The sequence below is a fragment of the Phoca vitulina genome, unplaced genomic scaffold (assembly GCF_004348235.1).
Source record: "Phoca vitulina isolate PV1807 unplaced genomic scaffold, GSC_HSeal_1.0 scaffold6, whole genome shotgun sequence".
Classification (NCBI taxonomy): domain Eukaryota; kingdom Metazoa; phylum Chordata; class Mammalia; order Carnivora; family Phocidae; genus Phoca; species Phoca vitulina.
The window spans coordinates 22,680,737-22,705,220 of NW_022589709.1; the positions used below are offsets into that span (position 1 = coordinate 22,680,737).

The 24,484-nt window shown below is 36.9% G+C and overlaps 1 protein-coding gene and 1 pseudogene across 1 annotated transcript in view; one reads left to right on the top strand and one right to left on the bottom strand.

Moving 5' to 3' along the window:
- Positions 1–24,484, top strand: part of TMEM232 (transmembrane protein 232) — a 248,137-nt gene that overhangs the window by 181,207 nt on the left and 42,446 nt on the right. The gene's annotated exons all lie outside the window — the stretch shown is intronic.
- Positions 18,403–19,401, bottom strand: LOC116632186 (annotated as a pseudogene).

Here is a 24,484-nt window from a genome sequence, read left to right on the forward strand (position 1 = left end):
ATATGCAAACTTGAAAAAAATAAAATTGTTTTCCTGTGTGGAACTGCCTATCGGGAGAGATTATGCTGCTAAATTAGTTCTTTTTGTAAATCAATATCTGGCATTCTGTTTTTGTGCATCTATTTTTTAAAATTAGTTTATATGAATCTACATTAGAGAGCGATCTACTTTCCTGAATTGATGTAACTTGCATCTGTCTCAGAAGTACTGAGCTAATAAAATGGTGGGGATTTGTCTGAGTAGCTATTTGCTTTTCTCAGGCAACACCCACTTTCTCCACAGATGCCTTTCAACTCAAATAGCAGTACTCACTTAGTGAATAAGTAGCTTATTTATTTTACATAATTGAGATTATTTTGTATATACAATTTTATAATCTATTATCTGTTATTCTTAGAAGGTTTTTCCAACTCATTAAATCTCTCCAGAATGAAAATGTCATGAGAGCAGGGATTTTTCTGTCTTGTTCATCGCTAACATGGAGGATGATGCATGGTAGATACTCAGCAAATATTGGGAGAATAAGTCAATAAATGAACTATTATTTTCTACTCAATTAGTAGTATTGAGTACCATATTGCCAGCAGGAGTCCTAGCTCATTTAACCAATTCTCTGTCATTGGTCATTTAATTAATTTCCAAATGTTTTACTTTAAGTTAAAGAAAATATAATTTATTGTTGTATTTTGTTTGTAACACATATGCCTAATATCCTATTAGGAGAAAATATAGAATTTTGATAATGTTGAATATGGAGGAGACAAGCAAATCCCAAGGATTTGTTGGCTAATCATTTGTCCTTCCAGAAATTTGCTATTAGTCATTAAAAATAGAATTTTCCTAACATTTCTGCAGCTGTTTCAGATTGGAAGTGGTGCTGTTCCACTAAAGTCTGGCTCTGTAAAAGCCTATTTCATCCCCCCCCCCCCAGTTTTATTGAGAAATAATTGATATACATCACTGTATAGGTTTAAGACATACAACATGATAGTTTGATTTACATACTTTGTGAGATGATTACCACAGTAGGTTCAGTTAACATCCATCTTCTCATAAAAAGTAAAAAGAAAAAAGAAAAAAAATTTCTGCTTGTGATGAGAACTCTTAGGATTTACTCTCCCAGTGACTTTTCTATATATCATGCAGCAGTGTTAACTGCAGCCATCATGTTGTACATCACATCCCATTTTACTTTCACCAGCAATGCACTGATGAGTGAATTTGTAGATACATGGTTGGGCACATTTTATTATTATTTAGTTCAAGTTCCTAAATTAGTGGTTATGTATTATGTATTAAATTTTTGGAATTGCTGAATTGTTAAAGCAACCTTTACAATGTTTATTTATATACCAAAATACTGAGGTGGCAGTCTACTTAAATAGCAAATTGAAATTGAAATTTTCTTTAAATAAGAGGTATTCTAAGGAGGATAAAAAGGTAATATTCTGGTACATTCAGATCCCTTTACTGAAATTGGACCAAGCTAAAATATTAGGCAGCCTAACTTCAGGGCTGGTAAAGGGTCCGGGCTCTAGACTACCCTTTCATGGACCCTGCCTTGTCATATGATGTTAACTACCAATCATAGATGACACTGATGGAATGTCTTAAGAAGTTGAATGTGACAGCTTTGTCAGGTAGAGGTCCCAGTGACAAACAGAAAGCTAGACATAACCACAGCTCTGAGGAACTTCCAGTTTGATGCCTCACTGATAAAATATTTTATCAAGACAGCTTCCCAACCAGGCTGATCTTCTTGACCTGGTTTTCCCTGTCTTTGTCTATCAGCATATTCATTTGACAGTATGCTAATGTAGTGGCAGAAAGTGAAGACAGATTTTCACTCTGTATCTACATTGAAAATCTTTACATTTTGGTAGTGCTTTACTTGGTATGGTTTGTTAGATAGCCTGAGTTTTCTTCAGGAAAATTGTTTGCTTATAAGGACAGTACTGACTTAGGAAGCCTGGTTTCCTGTGTGAGTATTACCAGGAAAGACATTAGCATGGTTTACTTTTAATTTCCTGCCTCAAAGTCCTTGGAAAACATTTGTAGTTAGTGGGCTGGAAGCATGGAATTTTATAGTAGTTTTATGATATATAATATATATTAGTTTCATGGTATATATAAGTTTAGCTCTCAGGTCTTTCCAAATGCTATGGTGATTCATATTATCTCAGTTATGTCTCTTTTTATAAAAAAAAATTAAGTTCAATTTAATTAACATATAGTATTAGTTTCAGAGGTAGAATTTAGTGATGCATCAGTTGCATATAACACTCAGTGCTCATTATATCAAATGGCCTCTTTAATGCCCATCACCCAATTACCCCATCCCCCCCCACCTCCTCTCCTGCAATCCCCAGTTTGTTTCCTATAGTTAAGAGTCTCTTATGGTTTGTCTCCTTCTCTGATTTTGTCTTCAGATGTGTGTCTTGTTCAAAATGTAAAGTTCCTCTTCATTTATATTTTATATGGAATGATTTCTCTTGTTATATAAAGATTTTTTTTTTTTTAAAGATTTTATTTATTTATTTGAGACAGAGAGAATGAGAGAGAGAGAGCACATGAGAGGGGGGAGGGTCAGAGGGAGAAGCAGACTCCCTGCCGAGCAGGGAGCCCGATGCGGGACTCGATCCAGGGACTCCAGGATCATGACCTGAGCCGAAGGCAGTCGCTTAACCAACTGAGCCACCCAGGCGCCCTAAAGATGTTTTTTAATATGAGAACTATATATCCTCTGACTGATGCTGTGTGTTACACCTGAATAGATTTGAGCTTAAAGGTCATACCATATGCTAGCAGGGCTGGCCTCCTAGGTATCATTCACATTTATCCCATTCTTCTGGGTGCAACCACTTACTAATTAATGCCATTTTGAGCAAACTGGCAGCATAAATCTAGATTCCAGACTCAGTCTGGCCCCATAACGGCTTGTCTAGCCTTGCAGTTTTTTTTCCTTGTTGTCCTCTCCCCAGCTTTTCTACTTTTCAGCCCCCATCAACATAATCCCAAGTTGCTGACTCAAGCATTGAGTAGTGAGATATTATTGTCCACTAGCAACAACATTACAAGTCTATATTTCTTGGGTAGCTTTTCTTCATTTTCACTCATTTGATATTTATTGAGCATCTACAATTTGTCAGGTACTGTACTCTGCTTATAAAAGACTGAAGAGGCAATTCCCTCCTCTATGGTTCTTTTAATGTGGGAATAAAAATAACTATATTAAAAATATATTATCGTAAATTCAGTGTGCGGGAAGTGCTATGAAAAAGTTCAAGTAATGGGATGAAAAAATGAGGTAGAATATGGCTTCCTTATACAGGGTGGTCAGGAAAGGCCTTCCAGAGAAGGTGACATTTGATTGAAGACCTGGATGATGAACAGAGATAGCCATGTGAATCCCTGGAGGATGAGTATTTCAGATAGCAAGCACAACGACCTTCAGATGAGAACTGTCAGCCTGGCCTGTAGAGTGGGCAGAAGGAAGGCCACTGTGATGGAGAACACAGAGGCAAGAGGAGATACAGGGAGATCAGGTGGGAGGGTGGGACTCTAGGTCAGGTGAGATGCAATGGAGGGTCTGGAGTAAGGATGGAAAGGTGGAGTTAGAGAAGAGTGTTTGAAGGTAGAACTAACAGTAAATACTAATGAATTGGAGATGGAGAAAAGGAAGGGAAAAGAGGTCTTGGGAATAAGTCCCATGTATTTGAACTCAGCAAGAGGGAGAATTTTGCCATTTAACTAAAATAAGAATGGTCTGGAATTAGACCAAGGGAAAAGACAGAACTAAATGGGCAAAAATAATATGCTTGGGACATGTAAAATTAAGATATCTAACAAATATCCAATTATGATATGTATAGAAGCATTTGTGTGTGTGTGTGTGAGAGAGCGAGCAGTGGCAAAGTATCCTTAAAGATAATTTTTTAAAAGTACTTCAAAAATGATTTGAGCAAAAATAATATTTGCAATATTTTTGGAATAAATGTTTAGCATCCTAATACAAGTATTTTCGGGGGAGGGCTTTTAGTCTTGATACAATTTCAAACAAAAGAAAATTTGCCAGAGTAGTACAAATGATATTCATACACCATTTTTCCAGAATCACAGATTGTTAGTATTTTGCCGCATTTACTTTATCATGCAATGCCTATTATCTGTCTATCCATCTATCTATTTACACAAACACATACACACACATATGATGTATGTATGTCAGATACAACATACATTTTTACCAAACCATTTGAAAGTAAATTTCAGACATCATTCCCCTTTATCCCTAAATACTGTAGTGTATTTCCCAGAACAAGAATATTCTCTTATATAAACACAGAACAATTATTAAAATCAGGAAGTTCAAGTTGATAAATTGCTATCCTATAATTCCCAGTCCATATTCAAATTTTTCCAATTTTTCTGACAATTCCTTTACAGCTAATTTTTCCCCCTAGGTCCAGGATCTAGTCCAGAATCACACATTGCATTTGATTGTCCTATCTCTCTTTTCTCATTTAGTCTGGAACCGTTCCTCAGCCTTTCTTTATGTTTCTTTATCTTGACTTTTTTGCAGACTACAGGAAGCTACATTGTAGAATTAAACACAGTGTGAGTTTAATTTTTCCTCATAATTAGATTCAGGTTGTCCATTTTCAGCAACAAAAGTACAGAAATGATATGTCCTTCTCAGTGTATCATATCAAGGATGGTACTAGTCTATTCAATTATTGGTGATTTTAATTTTTGTTTCTTGGTTCCAATTAAAGCTCCACCCACTGGTTTTAGTATTCATTGATATTTTTTGTTTGCTATTTCTTGAATAGCGATCATAGTTGCAAAATTGTGATTTTCTACCTCTAGTGTTTCTACTACATTTATGAAGTCAGTTGTCTTCTAAAAGAGCTTTCCCTTCCTCCTTCTTTACTTATGTATGCAATTATTTATTTATTCATTTACTTACTTATATCACTATCATTTTACTGATTCTTATTTTTTTCAATGAGTTTTATTTTTTTAAAGATTTTATTTATTTATTTGACAGAGACACAGCAAGAGAGGGAACACAAGCAGGGGGCGTGTGAGAGGGAGAAGCAGACTTTCTGCCAAGCAGGGAGCCAGATGTGGGGCTCGATCCCAGGACCCTGGGATCGTGACCTAAGCTGAAGGCAGACGCTTAACAACTGAGCCACCCAGGTGCCCCTTCAATGAATTTTAATCTATTATTCTCATCATTTACTTGGTTCTATATATTGCCTTCAGTCAGGTTCCTCTGTCATTTGGTATGTGTCAGTCTTTTTAACTGCTTCCAGACTTTCTTGGAACAAGCTACTTTTCACCTTATATCTTTCCTGCCCCAGTCTTGAAGTCAGCCATTTCTTCAAGGAGTCCTGGTTCCTTTTAGTGGGGAATGGTATTTAGAAACCATTAAAAACCAAGGCTCTTTGTGTCTCACCAAGGCAAATACTTTGAAGAATATTTGGAAGTCCTACTTCATAGCTACTTATTTTTAATATCAATGACCAGTAGGCATAAGCTGGTAATATTTTTAATTGACTACTATAAGGTAAAAGGCAGGACTTATTTCTAAGATTTAAAAAATCTTTGATTTTGTATTTTTAAGATCAAACTCAGGGCTATGTGTCTTTGAAGCATTGTGCACCTTTTGACATTAAGAGATATCAACCCTGCTAATGGATGGAAGAATAAAGGCTTTAGTGCAAATAAGAGTTGGTCCATGTAGTCTAAAAGAGAGTTCTACTTTGCCTAGCATCAGGGGGTAAGGATTGCTGCTGATATAGTTGAGAATAGCAGAAAGTTGATGTTTCCTAGGCAATAGCACAAAATGTGATCTCTAATATCTGTATTTTCTACACAGAAGTATTTAAGCAAAATAATAAGGCTGGAAAAGAAATGTGCCTAGGTTAATTTCTACATATGCCATCCAGTGGTCTTGCCTCTTTAAAGATGCTTGATGATCATCCCAAAGGATTAGTTCCTATTAACCTCACAGAGACATTCATTTTGTTTTGATGCAATATACAATGCTGGATGGGGAAAAAAAGAATTCAGTAGAACATAACTGTAATGTTTCACATTGATGAAATTTTATATGAGTTAGTTTAGCAAATATTTAGAGTGTTTTACATACAAAACTTCTAATCAAACTAATACAGTAAGTACATACTTTAAGCCCCAGAGCATTTCATCCCTTCCAACTGCTCCAAGCACATAGAAGGTATATAAAAATGGCTTTTAAGAGTAAAAACTTCATAGTCATACAAAAAATAAGGAAAGCATATCCATATATAAAAACCATAAAAGAAATGGAGAGTAGTGAGTGAGGCTTAGCACGGTGGCCAAAAGCTGGTAGAGACTTCCTTGGGTTCATTTGCTATGGGGTATCAGGGAATAAAAGCACCCCAGCGTAAGGTGGGGAGCTGTAGCCAGGCTTACTGCTATAATTTCAGTCAGCTCCCCTTCTTTCCTGAAAGGGGATGATGATAGCTGCTATTAATCATGCCTGAGCCTATGGCTTATATCAGGCTGCATTCCCAGGAAATTAGGAGGACACAGATATAACCTCTAAACTAGGAACTGAGCTAAGACTCTGCTGGTTTATTGATTTGCAGTATCTCCATGTAACTAAAGGAGCTCCACAAAGCCAACATGTGACCTTGTTTTGTATTAGAACACCAGAAAACTGGGACAACCTGAAGAGGATGGTTGTAAAACTAAGATGCAGGAAACATTGAACAAAGAAAGAGTGAGGAGGAAAACAAGTGAAGGGTGAAGGAGATGAGAGATGAGAGATGAGACAGAGAAATTAAAACATCAACTTAAAATTAGCTTGCAACCAAAATTCCCACAAATGAATACTACAAGAGAACTAAGTAAAGAAAAGATGGAATAAGTTAAGATGAAACTAAAATAACAAAAAATTAAAAACAATCGTATTTAGGATCTTCAAGATATAATTGATGGGAGAACTTCCTTTATTTATAAGAAGTTACCATAGGGGTGCCTGGGTTGGCTCAGTTGTTAAGCGTCTGCCTTTGGCTCAGGTCATGATCCCAGGGTCCTGGGTTCGAGCCCTGTGTCAGGCTCCCTGCTTAGTGAGGAGGTCTATTTCTCCCTCTCACTTTGCCCCTTCCCCTGCTTGTGCTGTCTCTCTCAAATAAATAAATAAAATCTGAAAAAAAGGAGTTATGATAAACAATGGCAGAAAAACACAATTTCCATCCTCAAGGAGTTTATAATAAAGATTCTCTCTGTCTATGGATAGATGATAGATATGGATATAGTACCTTTATCATCATAAGCAATGAGTGAATATATATATATACATATATATATAATATAACTTATATAATACATCTGACTTTATTGACTATTATATATATAATACATATATACTTTGCCCAGTCAAAATACATACAAATTTTAGAATGCATTATAATGTATATTATTATTATCTGTGACATTTGCAGTGATTTTTATAAAAAGATGGAAAAGTTCTTTCTGATATATAGCATTATTTCTATTGGAAGATATTATTTGAATTCCATTTTAACTTATAGCACCTAAGTTCTGTCTCCAGTGACTTCTTTCTTTTAATATGCATTTGAGATTGGTCTATGTTGTTGGATATATTTGTATATTCCTTTACATTGCAGAGTAGCTTTCACTGTATGACTATACCAAGTTTTATCTATACAACAGTTTGAGGACATTTGGTTTCCAGTTTTTTGGAGACTATGAATATAGTCACTATAAACATGCCCATAAACATTTTAGGATAAATACATATTATTATTTCATTTGGATAAATACCTAGGGGTGAGATTCCTGAATTACATGTAAAAAGTATGTTTAGTTTTATAAAAAACAGTCACACTGTTATCCAAAGTGGCTACACTCTTTTGCCTTCCCATTTGGAACATATTAAAGCTCTAGTTGTGAACACTTGATATTGCCATTTTTTTAAATTTTTGTTTTTTAATTGTAGACATTCGTACAGATGTGCAGTAGTATCTTGTTGTAGTCTTAAATCTCCTTTGCCTAATGATTACTGATGCAGAGCAAATTTTCATGTACTTATTTAGCATCTATAGATCTTGTTTTGTAAAATATTTGAAAGTTTTTTTAAAATCATGGATATAAGTTCTTTGTTAGATATCTGTTTTGCAAATATTTTCTATCTGTGGTATGTCTTTACATTCTCCAAGGCAGTATGTTACACAAAGAAAAACATTTTAATTTTGATGAAGTCCAGTTAATGACTTACAAAATTTTGTATTGTTAAAATAGTTTTATATTAGTTTCAGGTGTACAATATAGTGATTCAACAATTGTATGCATTACTCAGTGCTCATCATGATCAATCTACTCTTTTTCCCCATCACCTATTTCACCCATTCCTCAACCCACCTCCCCTCAGGTAACCATCAGTTTGTTCTCTATAGTTGAGTGTCTGTTTTCTCATTTGTCTCTTTTTTTTCTTGGCTCATTTGTTTCTTAAATTCCACATACGAGTTAAGTCTTATGATATTTATCTTTCTGTGACTGACTTATTTCACTTAACGTTATGCTCTCTAGATCCATCCATGTTACAGCAAATGGCAAGATTTCAAACCTTTTTTTAAGATTATTTATTTGAGAGAGCATGCACAGGGGCAGGGAGGGGCAGTGGAGAGGGAGAAATTTAAGCAGATTCTGTGCTGAGTGTGGAACCTGATGTAGGGCTCGATCTCATGACCCTGAGATCATGACCTGAGCCAAAACCAAGAGTTGGATGCCCAACCAACTGTGCCACCCAGGCGCCCCAACATTTCAAACCTTTTTATGGTTGATTAATATTCTATTGTGTGTGTATGGATACACACCACATCTTCAGTATCCATTCATCTATTGAGCGACACTTGGGTTGCTTCCCTAATTTGGCTATTGCAAATAAAGCTGAAATAAACATAGGGGCACGTATATCTTTTTGAATTACTGTTTTCATATTCTTTGGGTAAATACCCAGTAGTAGAACTACTGAAATACATGGTAATTCTATATTTAATTTTTTGAAGAACCTCCATACTGTCTTCCACAGTGGCTACCCCAGTTTGCATTCCCACCAACAGTGTATGAGGGTTCCTTTTTCTCCACATCCTCACCAACACTTGTTTTTTGTTTTTGATTTTAGCCATCTGACAGATGTGCAGTGATATCTCATTGTGATTTTGATTGGCCTTTCAGTGATGATGAGTGATGTTGAGCATCTTTTCTTGGGTCTTTTGGCCATCTGGATGTCATTTTGGAGAAATGTCTGTTCATGTCATCTGCCTGTTTTTAAATTTGGATTATATGGGGTTTTTTTGGTATTGACTTTTATAAATTCTTTACATATTTTGGATACTAACACTTTATTGGATATGTCACTTGCAAATATCTTCTCTCATTCCATAGGTTGCCTTTTAGTTTGGTTAATCATTTCCTTTGCTGTGCAGAGGCATTTTATTTTGATGTAGTCCCAACAGTGTATTTTTGCTTTTCTTTCTCTTGCCTCAGGAGACATATCTGGAAAAATGTTGCTTTGCTGATGTCAGAAATTACTGCCTGTGCTCTCTTCTGGGATTATTGTGGTTTCAGGTCTCACATTTAGGTCTTTAATCCATTTTGAGTTTATTTTTGTGTATGGTATAAGGAAATGGTCCAGTTTCATTCTTCTGCATGTAGCTGTCCAGTTTGCCCAACACCATAGGTGGAAGAGACTATCTTTTTTTCCCCACTGCATATACTTGACTCCTTTGCAAATATTAATTGATCATATATTCGTGGGTTCATTTCTGGACTTCTTCTATCCTGTTCCATTGATCTATATGTCTACTTTTCTGCCAGTATCATACTGTTTTGATTACTATAGCTTTGTAGCATATCTTGAAGTCTAGGATTGTGAGACCTCTAGTTTTGTTCTTTTTTTTTTATTATGTTATGTTAATCACCATACATTACATCATTAGTTTTTGATGTAGTGTTCCATGATTCATTGTTTGCGTATAACACCCAGTGCTCCATTCAGTAGTTGCCCTCTTTAATACCCATTACCAGGCTAACCCATTCCCTGACCCCCCTCCCCTCTAGAACCCTCAGTTTGTTTCTCAGAGTCCATAGTCTCTCATGGTTTGCTCCCCCACCGATTCCCCCCCTTCATTTCTCCCTTCCTACTACCTTCTATTTTTTTTTTTTTAACATAAAATGTATTATTTGTTTCAGAGGTACAGGTCTGTGATTCATCAGTCTTACGCAATTCACAGCGCTCACCATAGCACATACCCTCCCCAATGTCTATCACCCAGCCACCCCATCCCTGCCACCCCCACCAGTCCAGCAACCCTCAGTTTGTTTCCTGAGATTCTGAATTCCTCATATCAGTGAGGTCATATGATACATGTCTTTCTCTGATTGACATATTTCGCTCAGCATAATACCCTCCAGTTCCATCCACGTCGTTGCAAATGGCAAGATTTCATTCCTTTTGGTGGCTGTATAATATTCCATTGTGTATATATATGTATGTATATACCACATCTTCTTTATCCATTCATCTCTCGATGGACATCTTGGCTCTTGCCATAGTTTGGCTATTGTGGACATTGCTGCTATAAACATCGGGCTGCACGTACCCCTTCGGATCACCTCATTTGTATCTCTGGGGTAAATACCCAGTAGTGCAATTGCTGGGTTGTAGGGCATCTCTATTTTCAACTTTTTGAGGAACCTCTGTACTGTTTTCCAGAGTGGCAGCACCAGCTTCCATTCCTACCAACAGTATAGGAGGGTTCCCCTTTCTCCGCATCCCCGACAACATCTGTCGTTTCCTGACTTGTTAATTTTAGCCATTCTGACTGGTGTGAGGTGGTATGTCATTGAGGTTTTGATTTGGATTTCCCTGACGCCATGGGATATTGAGCACTTTTTCATGTGTCTGTTGGCCATTTGGATGTCTTCTTTGGAAAAATGTCTGTTCATGTCTTCTGCCCATTTCTTGATTGGATCATTTGTTCTTTGGGTGTTGAGTTTGATAAGTTCTTTATAGATTTTGGATACTAGCCCTTTATCTGATATGTCATTTGCGAATATCTTCTCCCATTCTGTCAGTTGTCTTTTGGTTTTGTTGACTGTTTCCTTTGCTTTGCAAAAGCTTTTTATCTTGATGAAATCCCAGTAGTTCATTTTTGCCCTTGCTTCCCTTGCCTTTGGCGATGTTTCTGGGAAGAAGTTGCTGCGGCTGAGGTCAAAGAGGTTGCTGCCTATGTTCTCCTTTAGGATTTTGATGGACTCCTGTCTCACATTTAGGTCTTTCAACCATTTTGAGTCTATTTTTGTGTGTGGTGTAAGGAAATGGTCCAGTTTCATTCTTCTGCATGTGGTTGTCCAATTTTCCCAACACCATTTGTTGAAGAGACTTTCTTTTTTCCATTGGACATTCTTTCCTGCTTTGTCAAAGATTAGTTGACCATAGAGTTGAGGGTCCATTTCTGGGCTGTCTATTCTGTTCCATTGATCTATGTGTCTGTTTTTGTGCTAGTACCATACCGTCTTGATGATGACAGCTTTGTAATAGAGCTTCAAGTCTGGAATTGTGATGCCACCAGCTTTGCTTTTCTTTTTCAAAATTCCTCTGGCTATTTGGGGTCTTTTCTGGTTCCATACAAATTTTAGGATTATTTGTTCCATTTCTTTGAAAAAAGTGGATGGTATTTTGATACGGATTGCATTGAATGTGTAGATTGCTCTAGGTAGCATTGACATCTTCACAATATTTGTTCTTCCAATCCATGAGCATGGAATGTTTTTCCACTTCTTTGTGTCTTCCTCAATTTCTTTCATGAGTATTTTATAGTTTTCTGAGTACAGATTCTTTGCCTCTTTGGTTAGATTTATTCCTAGGTATCTTATGGTTTTGGGTGCAATTGTAAATGGGATCCACTCCTTAATTTCTCTTTCTTCTGTCTTGTTGTTGGTGTATAGGAATTCCACTGATTTCTGTGCATTGATTTTATATCCTGCCACTTTACTGAATTCCTGTATGAGTTCTAGCAGTTTTGGGGTGGAGTCTTTTGGGTTTTCCACATAAAGTATCATATCATCTGCAAAGAGTGAGAGTTTGACTTCTTTGCTGATTCAGATGCCTTTTATTTCTTTTTGTTGTCTGATTGCTGTGGCTAGGACTTCTAGTACTATGTTGAATAGCAGTGGTGATAGTGGACATCCCTGTCGTGTTCCTGACCTTAGGGGGAAAGCTCTCAGTTTTTCTCCATTGAGAATGATATTCGCTGTGGGTTTTTCATAGATGGCTTTTATGGTATTGAGGTATGTACCCTCTATCCTTACACTCTGAAGAGTTTTAATCAAGAAAGGATGCTGTACTTTATCAAACGCTTTTTCTGCATCTATTGATAGGATCATATGGTTCTTGTTCTTTCTTTTATTAATGTATTGTATCACGTTGATTGATTTGCGGATGTTGAACCAACCTTGCAGCCCAGGGATAAATCCCACTTGGTTGTGGTGAATAATCCTTTTAATGTACTGTTGGATCCTGTTGGCTAGTATTTTGGTGAGAATTTTTGCATCCATGTTCATCAAGGATATTGGTCTGTAATTCTCCTTTTTGATGGGGTCTTTGTCTGGTTTTGGGATCAAGCTAATGGTGGCCTCATAAAACGAGTTTGGAAGTTTTCCTTCCATTTCTATTTTTTGGAACAGTTTCAGAAGAATAGGTATTAATTCTTCTTTAAATGTTTGTTAGAATTCCCCTGGGAAGCCATCTGGCCCTGGGCACTTGTTTGTTGGGAGATTTTTGATGACTGCTTCAATTTCCTTAGTGGTTATGGGTCTGTTCAGGTTTTCTGTTTCTTCCTGGTTCAGTTTTGGTAGTTTATACATCTCTAGGAATGCATCCATTTCTTCCAGATTATCTAATTTGCTGGCATATAAATATATGTTCTTATAATTGTTTGTATTTCTTTGGTGTTGGTTGTGATCTCTCCTCTTTCATTCATGATTTTATTTATTTGGGTCCTTTCTCTTTTCTTTTGGTAAGTCTGGCCAGGGGTTTATCAATCTTGTTAATTCTTTCAAAGAACCAGCTCCTAGTTTCGTTGATCTGTTCTACTGTTCTTTTGGTTTCTATTTCATTGATTTCTGCTCTGTTCTTTATTATTTCTCTTCTCCTGCTGGGTTTAGGCTTTATTTGCTCTTCTTTCTCCAGCTCCTTTAGGTGTAGGGTTAGGTTGTGTATTTGAGACCCTTCTTGTTTCTTGAGAAAGGCTTGTACTGCTATATACTTTCCTCTTAGGACTGCCTTTGCTGCATCCCAAAGATTTTTGAACAGTTGTGTTTTCATTTTCATTTGTTGCCATGAATTTTTTAAATTCTTCTTTAATTTCCTGGTTGACCCATTCATTCTTTAGTAGGATGCTCTTTAGCCTCTATGTATTTGAGTTCTTTCTGACTTTCCTCTTGTGATTGAGTTCTAGTTTGAAAGCATTGTGGTCCGAAAATAGGCAGGGAATGATCCCAATCTTTTGGTACCAGTTGAGACCTGATTTGTGACCTAGGATGTGATCTATTCTGGAGAATGTTCCATGGGCACTAGAGAAGAATGTGTATTCTGTTGCTTTGGGATGGAATGTTCTGAATATATCTGTGAAGTCCATTTGGTCCAGTGTGTCATTTAAAGTCTTTATTTCCTTGTTGATCTTTTGCTTAGATGATCTGTCCGTTTCAGTGCGGGGGGTGTTAAAGTCCCCCACTATTATTGTATTGTTTTTGATGTGTTTCTTTGCTTTGGTTATTAATTGGCTTATATAATTGGCTGCTCCCATGTTAGGGGCATAGATATTTACAATTGTTAGATCTTCTTGTTGGATAGATCCTTTAAGTATGATATAGTGTCCTTCCTCATCTCTTATTATAGTCTTTGGTTTAAAATCTAATTTGTCTGATATAAGGATTACCACCCCAGCTTTCTTTTGGTGTCCATTAGCATGGTAAATGGTTTTCCACCCCCTCACTTTCAATCTGGGGGTGTCTTTGGGTCTAAAAGGAGTCTCTTGCAGACAGCATATCGATGCACCTTGTTTTTTTATCCATTCTGATACCCTGAGTCTTTTGATTGGAGCATTTAGCCCATTTACATTCAGGGTAACTATTGAAAGGTATGATTTTAGTGCCACTGTATTGCCTGTCAGGTGACTGTTACTGTATATTGTCTGTGTTCCTTTCTGGTCTGTGTTACTTTTAGGCTCTCTCTTTGCTTAGAGGACCCCTTTCAATATTTCTTGTAGGACTGGTTTTGTGTTTGCAAATTCCTTTAGTTTTTGTTTGTCCTGGAAGCTTTTTATCTCTCCTTCTATTTTCAGTGACAGCCTAGCTAGATATAGTATTCTTGGCTGCATATTTTTCTCATTTAGTGCTCTGAATATATCATGCCAGTCCTTTCTGGCCTGCCAGGTCTCTGTGGATAGGTCTGTTGCCAATCTAATGTTTTTACCATTGTAGGTTACAGATCTCTTATCCTGAGCTGCCTTCAGTATTTTCTCTTTGTCTCTGAGACTCGTAAGTTTTACTATTAGATGTCAGGGTGTTGACCTATTTTTATTGATTTTGAGGGGGGTTCTCTGTGCCTCCTGGATTTTGATGCCTGTTTCCTTCCCCAAATTAGGGAAGTTCTCTGCTATAATTTGCTCCAATATACCTTTTTCCCCTCTCTCTCTTTCTTCTTCTTCTGGGATCCCAATTATTCTGATATTGTTTCATCTTATGGTATCACTTATCTCTCAAATTTTGCTCTCATAATCCAGTAGTTGTTTCTCTCTCTTTTTCTCAGCTTTTTTATTTTCCATCATTTGGTCTTCTGTATCACTAATTCTCTCTTCTGCCTCATTTATCCTAGCAGTTAGAGCCTCCATTTTTTATTGCACCTCATTAGTAGCCTTTTTGATTTTGACTTGGTTAGATTTTAGAAGAATTCTTTTATTTCTCCAGAGAGGGTTTCTCTAATATCTTCCATGCTTTTTTCAAGCCCAGCTAGTATCTTTAAAATCCTCATTCTGAACTCCAGTTCCACCATCTTATTAATGTCCGTATTGATTAGGTCCCTGGCAGTCGGTACTGCCTCCTGTTCTTTTTTTTGAGGTGATTTTTTTCCGTCTTGTCATTTTGTCCAGAGGACAGTAGATGAATGAGAGAACAGAATGCTAACAGGGTAACAACGACCCCAGAAAAATATACACTAAACAAATCAGAAGAGACCTGAAACCAGGGGAAAAGAAAGGGAAAGAAAGAAAAAAGAAAAAAAAAAAGAAAAAAAGGAAAAAAAAAAGAATATGATCAAATATGATCAGGCTGGTGCATAGATCAGTGCCACAGACTAGATTTTGGGCATATTTTGGTCTGTTAGAAGAAAGTGTCTCCCAAAATTTTAAAGAAATAAAAGCGTATATAGGTACAAAAATAATGGTAAATATGACGAACTGATGAAATATGACTGTAAAGATGAAAATTATAGAAGAGTTTATAAAAGGAATTGATAAGATAGGAAGTTGGTTGAAAAAAGAAAGAAGAGGAATTTAAAAAAAAAAAAAAAGGGAGAATATGATCAGGCAGGAGACTAGAACAAAGCCATACACGAGATTTAGGGTATATTTTGGTCTGTTAGAAGAAACTATATCCCAAGATTTTAAAGAGAGAGCAACTTATATATATATATGTATATACCAAATATAAGGTTAACTACTATGAAGGGATAGACTATGACTCTAAAAATGAAAAATAAAAAAATTTTTTATAAAGGGATTGATATTGGTTGAAAAAGGGAAAAAGAAAAATTCAAAAATAAAAAAAAAATTTAAAAAATTAACTTTGAAAGACTAACGAATCAGGGGGGAAAAGCCATGAATTCTATGTGCTGTAATCCCCTAGCGGTGGAGTTCTGCCATTCTCATTGATTGGTAAACTTGGTCTTGGCTGGCTGTTCTTGCTGATCTTCTGGGGGAGGGGCCTGTTGCCATGGTTCCCAAATGTCTTTGCTGGAGGTGGAATTGCCCCGCCCTTGCCGGGTCTGGGCTAAGTAATCTGCTCGGGTTTGCTCTTGGGAGCTTTTGTTCCCTGCAAGCTTTCCGTACAGCTTTGGAGGAGGAGAATGAAAATGGCGGCCTCCCAGTCTCCGCCCAGAGGAGCTGAGAACTTGGGTCCCCACTCCTCAGTGCACCCCCAGAGAAAAGCAGTCAATCACTCCCATCTCCCCAGTCTCCGGCCACACTCCGTGCTCACCCGGCCTGTGACCGAGTGTTTCTATGTCTGGCACACGACCCCGTGTGGAGTCTCCAAACTCAGCAGATCCCTGCAGTGCACTCCTGCGCCGCTCCTCCTGGTGGGAAAGAAGGGGAGTCTCCCCGGATCTGCCACTTGTTGGGTCCCTGCTGGAAGAGCAGGTGTCCGACTGCGCCGCGATCACGGTTTGTGGCAACCCCGAGCTGAGAGCCCACTCCTCGGCTCCGTCTCTGCAGCTGGCTTCCCTGCTCCGATACCTGGGAACTCTGTGGCACTCAGGTACCCCTGGTCTTTCTGTGACCCCGAGGGTCCTGAGACCACACTGTCCCAGTGAGTGTTCCACCCCCTGCTCAGCCACTGGAGTGGCGTCCCTCAGCGGAGCAGACTTCTAAAAGTTCCAATTTTGTGCTCTGCGGCTCTATCACTTGTCAGTAGCGGCTAACGGAGGCCCCCTCCCCCGCCGTCTAGCTTCCCAAATATTGCCTCAGATTCACTTCTCCGCACGTCCTACCTTCCAGAAAGTGGTCGCTTTTCTGTCCAGAGAGTTGCTGCTGTTCTTTTCTTCGATCTCCTGTTGAGTTCATAGTTGTTCAGAATGGTTTGATCCCTATCTAGCTGAATTCCTGGGACCAGACGAAATTTAGGTCTCCTATTCCTCCACCATCTTGCTCCTCCTAGTTTTGTTCTTTTTAAGATTGCTTTGCCTATTCAGGGTCTTTTATGGTTCCATACAAATTTTAAGATTATTTTTTCTAGTTCTGTGAAAAAAATGCTATTGGTATTTTGATCGAGATTGCATTAAGTCTGTAGATTGCTTTGGGTAGTGTGGTCATTTTAATGTTTGTTCTTCCAATTCATGAGCATGAGATATCTTTCCATTTGTTTGTGGTATAGTTCTTTTACCTCCTTGGTTAAGTTTAATCCTAGGTATTTTATTATTTTTGGTGCAATTGTAAATGGGATTGTTTTCTTAATTTCTTTCTGCTGCTTCATTATTAGTGTACAGAAATGCAACAGATTTCTGTATATTGATTTTGTATCTTGTGACCTTACTGAATTCATTTATCAGTTCCACTAGTTTTTTGGTGGAGTTTTTAGGGTTTTCTATATATAGTATCATGGCATCTGCAAATAATGAAAGTTTTACTTCTTCCTTACTAATTTGGATGTCTTTTGTTTCATTTTCTTATCCGAGTGCTGTGGTTAGGACTTCTATGTAGTATTATGTTAAATAAAAGTGGTGAGAGTGGACGTCCTTGTCTTGTTCCTGATCTTCGGGAAAAAGCTCTGTTTTTCTTCATTGAGTTTGATGTTCACTGTTGGTTTTTTCATATATGGCCTTTATTATGTTGAGGTATGTTCCATCTAACCCTAATTTGTTGAGGGTTTTTACCATGAATCTATGTTGTATTTTGTCAAATGCTTTCTCTGCATCTATTGAAATGATCATATGGTTTTTATCCTTAGTTTTGCTAATGTGATGTGTCATGTTGACTGATTGGCAAATATTGAACCACTCTTGCATAACAGGAATAAATCTCATATGATCATAGTGAATGATGTTTTTAATGTATTGTTGGATTTGGTTTGCTAATATTTTGTTGAGGATTATTGTCTCTATGTTCATCAGAGATAAAGATCTCTTTTTTGCAGTGTCTTTATCTGGTTTTAGTATCAAGGTAATTCTGGTCTCATATAATGAATTTGGAACCTTTCCTTCATCTTCTATTTTTTAGAATAGTTTGAGAAGAATAGCTGTGAACTTTTCATTAAATGTTTGGTAGAATTCACCTGTGAAAACTTCTGGTCCTGGACTTTAGTTTTGTTGTTGTTGTTGTTGTTTGTTTTGTTTTTTATTTTTAGAAACACAGTACAATAATTAATCTTATTTGTTCAAGGGCTCCTATTGCAAGCATTAAACCAAGCATGGGCATTGATTCTGTGAACCCAGATTAATATATTTAGGAAGATAAAAACAAACTGTGATCCATGTATATGGATGAAAAACTAAAGGCTCATGGTTAATCACATTATAGTTTTAAATTTCTATAGCCTAGAAGCCAGAAGTCACAGGTCTTTTAGGTCTTTCTGGATGTCCGATAAGGTATTTGTACTTTTCTTGAGCTGAGGAATCTTATCATCCTTTAGCTTCTGATTGATAACACTGATTAATCTCTGAGCATTCAGGATACATGGGAGGCTCAGGAACATTTCATTCTTAATGCCATACATTCCCTTCACTATTGTTGCCACTGGATGTATCCTGGATAGATTTTTAAGCATGGATTCAGTGAGATCAGCCACACTTAATCCAATAGCCCCGTTGGTATATCCTTTTAGCTTGATGACTTCATAGGCACTTTCAACTACCATCTTATTCACTTCTTTCCAGTTTTCACTGTCATTGTCAGTTCTCATTTCTGGATTAAGTTCCTGGAGAGAAATGCCTGCCACATTCACTCCACTCCACACAGCCACATGTGAGTCTCCATGTTCTCCCAAAATGCATCCATGGCAGTTGAATGAATGCCATGTTTTTCAGCCATAAGATAGTGAAATCTAGCAGAATCCAGATCACACCCATTTCCAATCACAGGATGCTTGTGTAGGCCACATAGTTTCCAGGTAACATATGTAAGAATATCCACTGGGTTGGAAACCACAAATTATGATACAATCAGGACTATACTTGACTATCTGAGGAATAATGAATTTGAAGAAATGAACATTCCTCTGCACCAGATTGAGGTGGCTCTCTCCCTCCTGCTGGTGGACTTCCACAGTTACCACCAAAATCTTAGAATTGGCAGTCACAGAATAATCTTTATCTGCCACAATTGTAGGTGTCTGAAGAAATAAGCTCCCATGTTGCAGATCCATCATTTCTCCTTTGAATTTATTTTCCAAAACATCCACAAGGGCAAGTTCATCTACCAGAGACTTTCCCAGAATGCTGATGGCACATGCCATACCAACTTGTCCAACACCCACTACAGTGATCTTATTGTTTGGATTGGTTGCTTCTTCTGCAACTGGTGCACTCAGTTTTTTCTTAAGAGTTGCCATTATGGCCAGGAGAGAAACGGCTATAAGAGTCATGGGAAGAAGACAATGTCAGCTGTGTGTGTCTCCTCCAGTGCAGGATCTGCCTATTGGGAGTTTTTTTTATTACAGATTCAATTTCTTTGCTGTTAATCAGTCTGTTCAAATTTTCTATTTCTTCGTGCTTCAGTTTTGGTAGGTGATATGTTTTTAGGAATTTATCCATTTCTTCTAGGTTGTCCAATTTGTTGCTTTGTAATTTTTTTCATATCCTCTTATGATCTTCTGTATTTCTGTGGTGTCTGTTATATCTCTTTCATTCCTAATTTTATTTGGACCCTCTCTCTCCCTTTTTTTTTGAATGAGTCTGGCTAAAGGTTTATCAATTTTATTGATCTTTGCAAAGAACCAGCTCCTGATTTCATTGATTTGTTCTATTATTATTTTTTTTTAGTTTCTATTTTGTTTTTGCTCTACTCTTTTTTATTTTCTTCCTTCTACTGGTTTTGGATTTTGTTTGTGTTCTTCTTTTTCTAGCTCTTTAGGTGTAAGGTTAGGTTTTTTTATTTGAGATTTTTTTTTTGTTTTTGAGGTAGGCCTATATAGCCATAAACTTTCTCTTAGAATAACTTTTGCTGCATCCCAAAGATTTTGGATTGTCATGTTTTCATTTTCATTTGTTTCCAGTATTTTTTATTTCCTCTTTGATTTCTTGGTTGACCCACATTGTGTGGTAGCATGTTATTTTTTTAATAGTAATGACCAGCTTTTCCAAAAAATAAATAAAATTGCAATGCTTTAACTACATTAGCTAAGAAAAAAAGAGAGTATACTCAAAAACCAAAGTGAGAAATGGAAGAGAAAAACAATACAACACATAACCACAGAAATACATAATGTGATAACAGATTACTATAGCCAATTACATACTAACAAATCAGATAACTTAATTAACATCTATGTATTTATGCTCTTTCCAGATTTTTTCTTGTGGTTAATTTCTAACATTTTGGTTGGAAAAGATGCACAGTGTGACTTCAATCTTTTTGAATTTGTTGAGACTGTTTTGTGGCTTAATATGTGATCTATTCTGGAGATGGTTCCATGTGCACTTGAGAAGAACGTGTATTGTTTCAGGATGAATTATTTTGAACATGTCTGCTAAATCCATCCTTCCAATATGTCATTCAAAGCCATTGTTTCCTTTGTGATTTTTCTGTTTGGATGATCTATTCATTGATATAAGTAGGGTGTTAAAATCACCTATTATTATTCTATTATTATTGACTACTTCATGTATGTTATAAGCTGCTTTATGTATTTGGGTACTCCCATGTTGGATGCATAAATATTTACAATGTTTGTATCTTGTTAGATTATTTCTTTTATGATAATGTGTTGTTCTTCTTTTTCTCTTTTTACTGTCTTTGTTTTAAAGTCTATTTTGTCTGATATAAGTATTGCTACCCTGGTTTTCTTTTCACTTCCATTTGCATAATAAGTGCTTTTTCACCCCTTCACTTTCAATCTGTATGTGTCTTTAGATATGGAATGTGTCTCTTGTGGACAGAATATAAATGTATCTTTTTTATTTAATCCATTCCATCACCCTGTGTATTTGATTGGAGCATTTAGTCCATTTACATTCAAAGTAATTATTGATAGGTATGTACATATAGCCATTTTGTTACTTGTTTTATGGTTTTTGTAGTTCTACTCTTTTCCTTTCTTGCTCTCTTCTCTCATGGTTTGCTAGCTTTCTTTACTGATATACTTGGATTCCTTCCTCTCTATTGTTTGTCTATCTGTTAGTGGTTTTTGATTTGTGGTTACCATTGGGTTTGGATATAACATCTTATACGTATAGCAGTCTATATTAAGTTGATGGTCACTTAAGTTTGAATCCATTCTTTACTTCTTTCACCTCCATGTTTTAGGTATATAGGGTTATACTTTACATCCTTTTATTTTGTGAATCCTTTTACTGATTTTTATAGATATACTTGATTTTACTGCTTTTGTGCTTCTAATTTTCTTACTCCTTCTTATGGTCTTTCCTTTCCACTCAAGTCCCCTTTAACATTTCTTGTAGGGCTGGTTTACTGGTCATGAATTACCTTAGCTTTTGTTTGTCTGGGAAACCTCTCCCCCCCCCCCCATTCTGAAAGATAGCTTTGCTCAATAGAGTATTCTTGGCTGCAGATTTTTTCTTTCAGCACTTTGAATATGTCATGCCACTCTCTTCTGGCCTGCAAAATTTCTGCTAAAAAATGAGCGGATAGTCTTATGGGGTTTCCCTTGTATGTAACTGTTTTCTTTCCTTTTGCTGCTTTTAATTTCTCTCTTTATCACTACTTTTTGCCATTTTAATTACTGTGTGTCTTGGTGTGGACCTCCTTGAGTTGATTTTCTTGAGGGCTCTCTCTGCCTCCTGGATCTGGGTATATTTCCTTCCCCAGATTATGGAAGTTTTCAGCTATTATTTCTTCAAGGACATTCTGTTCCCTTTATCTCATTTCTCCTTCTAGGATCCTTATAATGTGAATGTTATTATGCTTAATGGTGTCACTGTATTCCCTTAGTCTATTTTCATATTTTATTATTTTTTGTCTCTCCTGTTTAGTTTGCCTTTGATGACTCTGTTCTCCAGGTAATTGATCTGTTCTTATGCTTCCATTAATCTTCTATACATTGCATCTAGTGTCCATCAACTGATGAATGCATCTAGTGTATTTTTAATTTCATTTATTGAGTTCTTCATTTCTGTTTCCTTTTTATGTTTCCTGTCCCTTTGTTAAGGGTCTCACTGAAGTCCTCCACTTTTTTCTCAAATCCAGTGAGTATCTTTATGATGATTACTTTATATTCTCTATCAGGCATGTTACTTATATCCATTTCATTTAGGTCTCTTGCTGTGATTTTTGTCCTTTTTTTTTTTTTTTTTTCATTTGGGACATACTGCTCTGAATTTTCATTTTGTCTCCCTCTGTGTCTGTTTCTGTGTGTTATGGAAGTAAGGTATGTCTCCTGAACTTGAACATAGTGGCCTTATGAAGAAGAGATCCTGTAGTGACCTGCAGTGTAATGTCCCCTGTTCACCAGAACCTGGCACTTCAGGGGTGTTTCCTGTGTGTGTGTTGTGTGCACTCTGCTGTTGTGGCTGAGCTGCTTTTGCCTTCAGTCCAGTTATCTGTGATGGCTCTCTTTGCCTATTGTGGGCAGAGTTTGGTCCCCTATTAGTGGACAGTCTTGGACCACCTGGGCTTAAGTTCAGTCAGACCAGGCATGTGCCAATGATGCAATAGCATCAAACAGCATGAAACTTCACAGGTGGGGCATGCAGTGCCAGTAATTTCTGCACTGGCAGGAGGGGATCTGTAGCTGCCAAGGACCTAGGCAGGCCAGGTGAGATCTAGGCAGATCTGAAGAATCCCCAGGGTTGGGAAGCAGGGTGTAGCAATGTTTTGTCCAGTGTGCTGTAGGAGGTAACCTGGAGCTAAGGCCTGGCTGGAACGGCCGTGTCTGCAGAACGAGATGGTGTGACTCACACTGTTAGCAAGTTAGGTGGTAAGTGTGCTGTGGTGGTTCCCACAGGTTGTCCCTGTGTCTAGGCTGGGAAGTAGGGGAGGGAAATGGCCCATACCAACCCTTGTTGCTGGAGAAGTCTCCCAATGATCCTTGCCTCTCCAGCACACTCTCTGACATTAGTAAACAAATCTCCCTCCCATATACCATAGGTATTTTTCAAAACTGCTGCTTCTGTGATGTATCTCTGTGGGGCTGTTTGTTGTGTTGTCTCTTTAAGGGTGGGGATTCAGTTTCCCTTCCCCTCCCAGGTTTCCTAGAAGCCTACAGATTTTTTAAATTCCAGCTTTTAAGCCCCACTGATTGTAAGAACTCAAAAATTTGGCCTCTCTGGTTTTCAAAGCCAAATGTTATAGGGATTCATCTTCCTCATTCTAGCTCCCTGTGCCTGGAGTTTCAGGTGTGAGGATCTGTTTCTCTCCCTTCTCCATGCCTACAAAGTGCCTCTCTCTTGAGGACATTCCTGCTGGTCTATTTAGCTCCTGACCTGGTCTCTACCCTTCCTACCCTCTTTGATGTGGACTCTTGTCTACATTTAGCTGTGAAGAGTCTGTTCTATCAGTCTTTGGACCATTTTCTGGGTTATTGACACTGATGTGTCTGTTATCTAGTTGTATCCATGGGACAAGGTGCAGTTAGGCTCCTCTGACTCCACCATCTTCACTGGAATGCCTTTATACTTTCTATAAAGTACCTAAATTAAGAGATTAAGAATGGACTTAACTCAAAGCTTCAGAGTGTTTTCAACCAAAATAGAGAACAAGAAAGAGCAATACCATTGAAATAAAGCCATTAGACTCTACATTATTTGAAGACAATGATCTGTTATTTAGCTTTAGAAACTATCATCCAGCTAATACTTCTACAAACACTGGCAGTCAACATTGAATTAAATTAAACATAGATTTCAGTTTAATTGTTTTACATTTGTTACAAAATTGAATAAAAATAGTATTGCATAAAAATAGTATTGTGTAAAAATAAAATTATAATTTATTTAACAAGCTTAAATAATATTAATGTGGCTCCAAAAATACACATTATAGTTTTAAAATCTGACAAAAGGAATAAGTAAAAATGTGTTACATTCCCCCTCTTATATAGAGTGGGGAAATAATCAAAAGGAGATTATGATGCAAAGTCTATTTTTTTACCCTAATAATTTTTGATATATGGAATTTTTTGAGAAATATTAATGTAATGAAAAGAATTAAAAATAGAATATATGCCTTCCTAATCATGGGAGTAAATTAGAAGAGGAATAACAAAATTCTACATGGAGAATATACACAGTAAAAACAATAAATCATACAAGACATAGCAAATAAAACAAAAAAAAGACAAGACATATAAATTATAACAATAAAAGTAAATGCCATTAGTTCCATAGTAGCCAAAGGAAAAATTAAACTAAGTGTAACTGAGAAGAAACTGTTAAAATGAGATTAAATTAAAAAAAAAAAGGAATGAAAATGATTTGTTAGGAAAAATCAAACATTAAAATATGGTGAGTTGCAACACT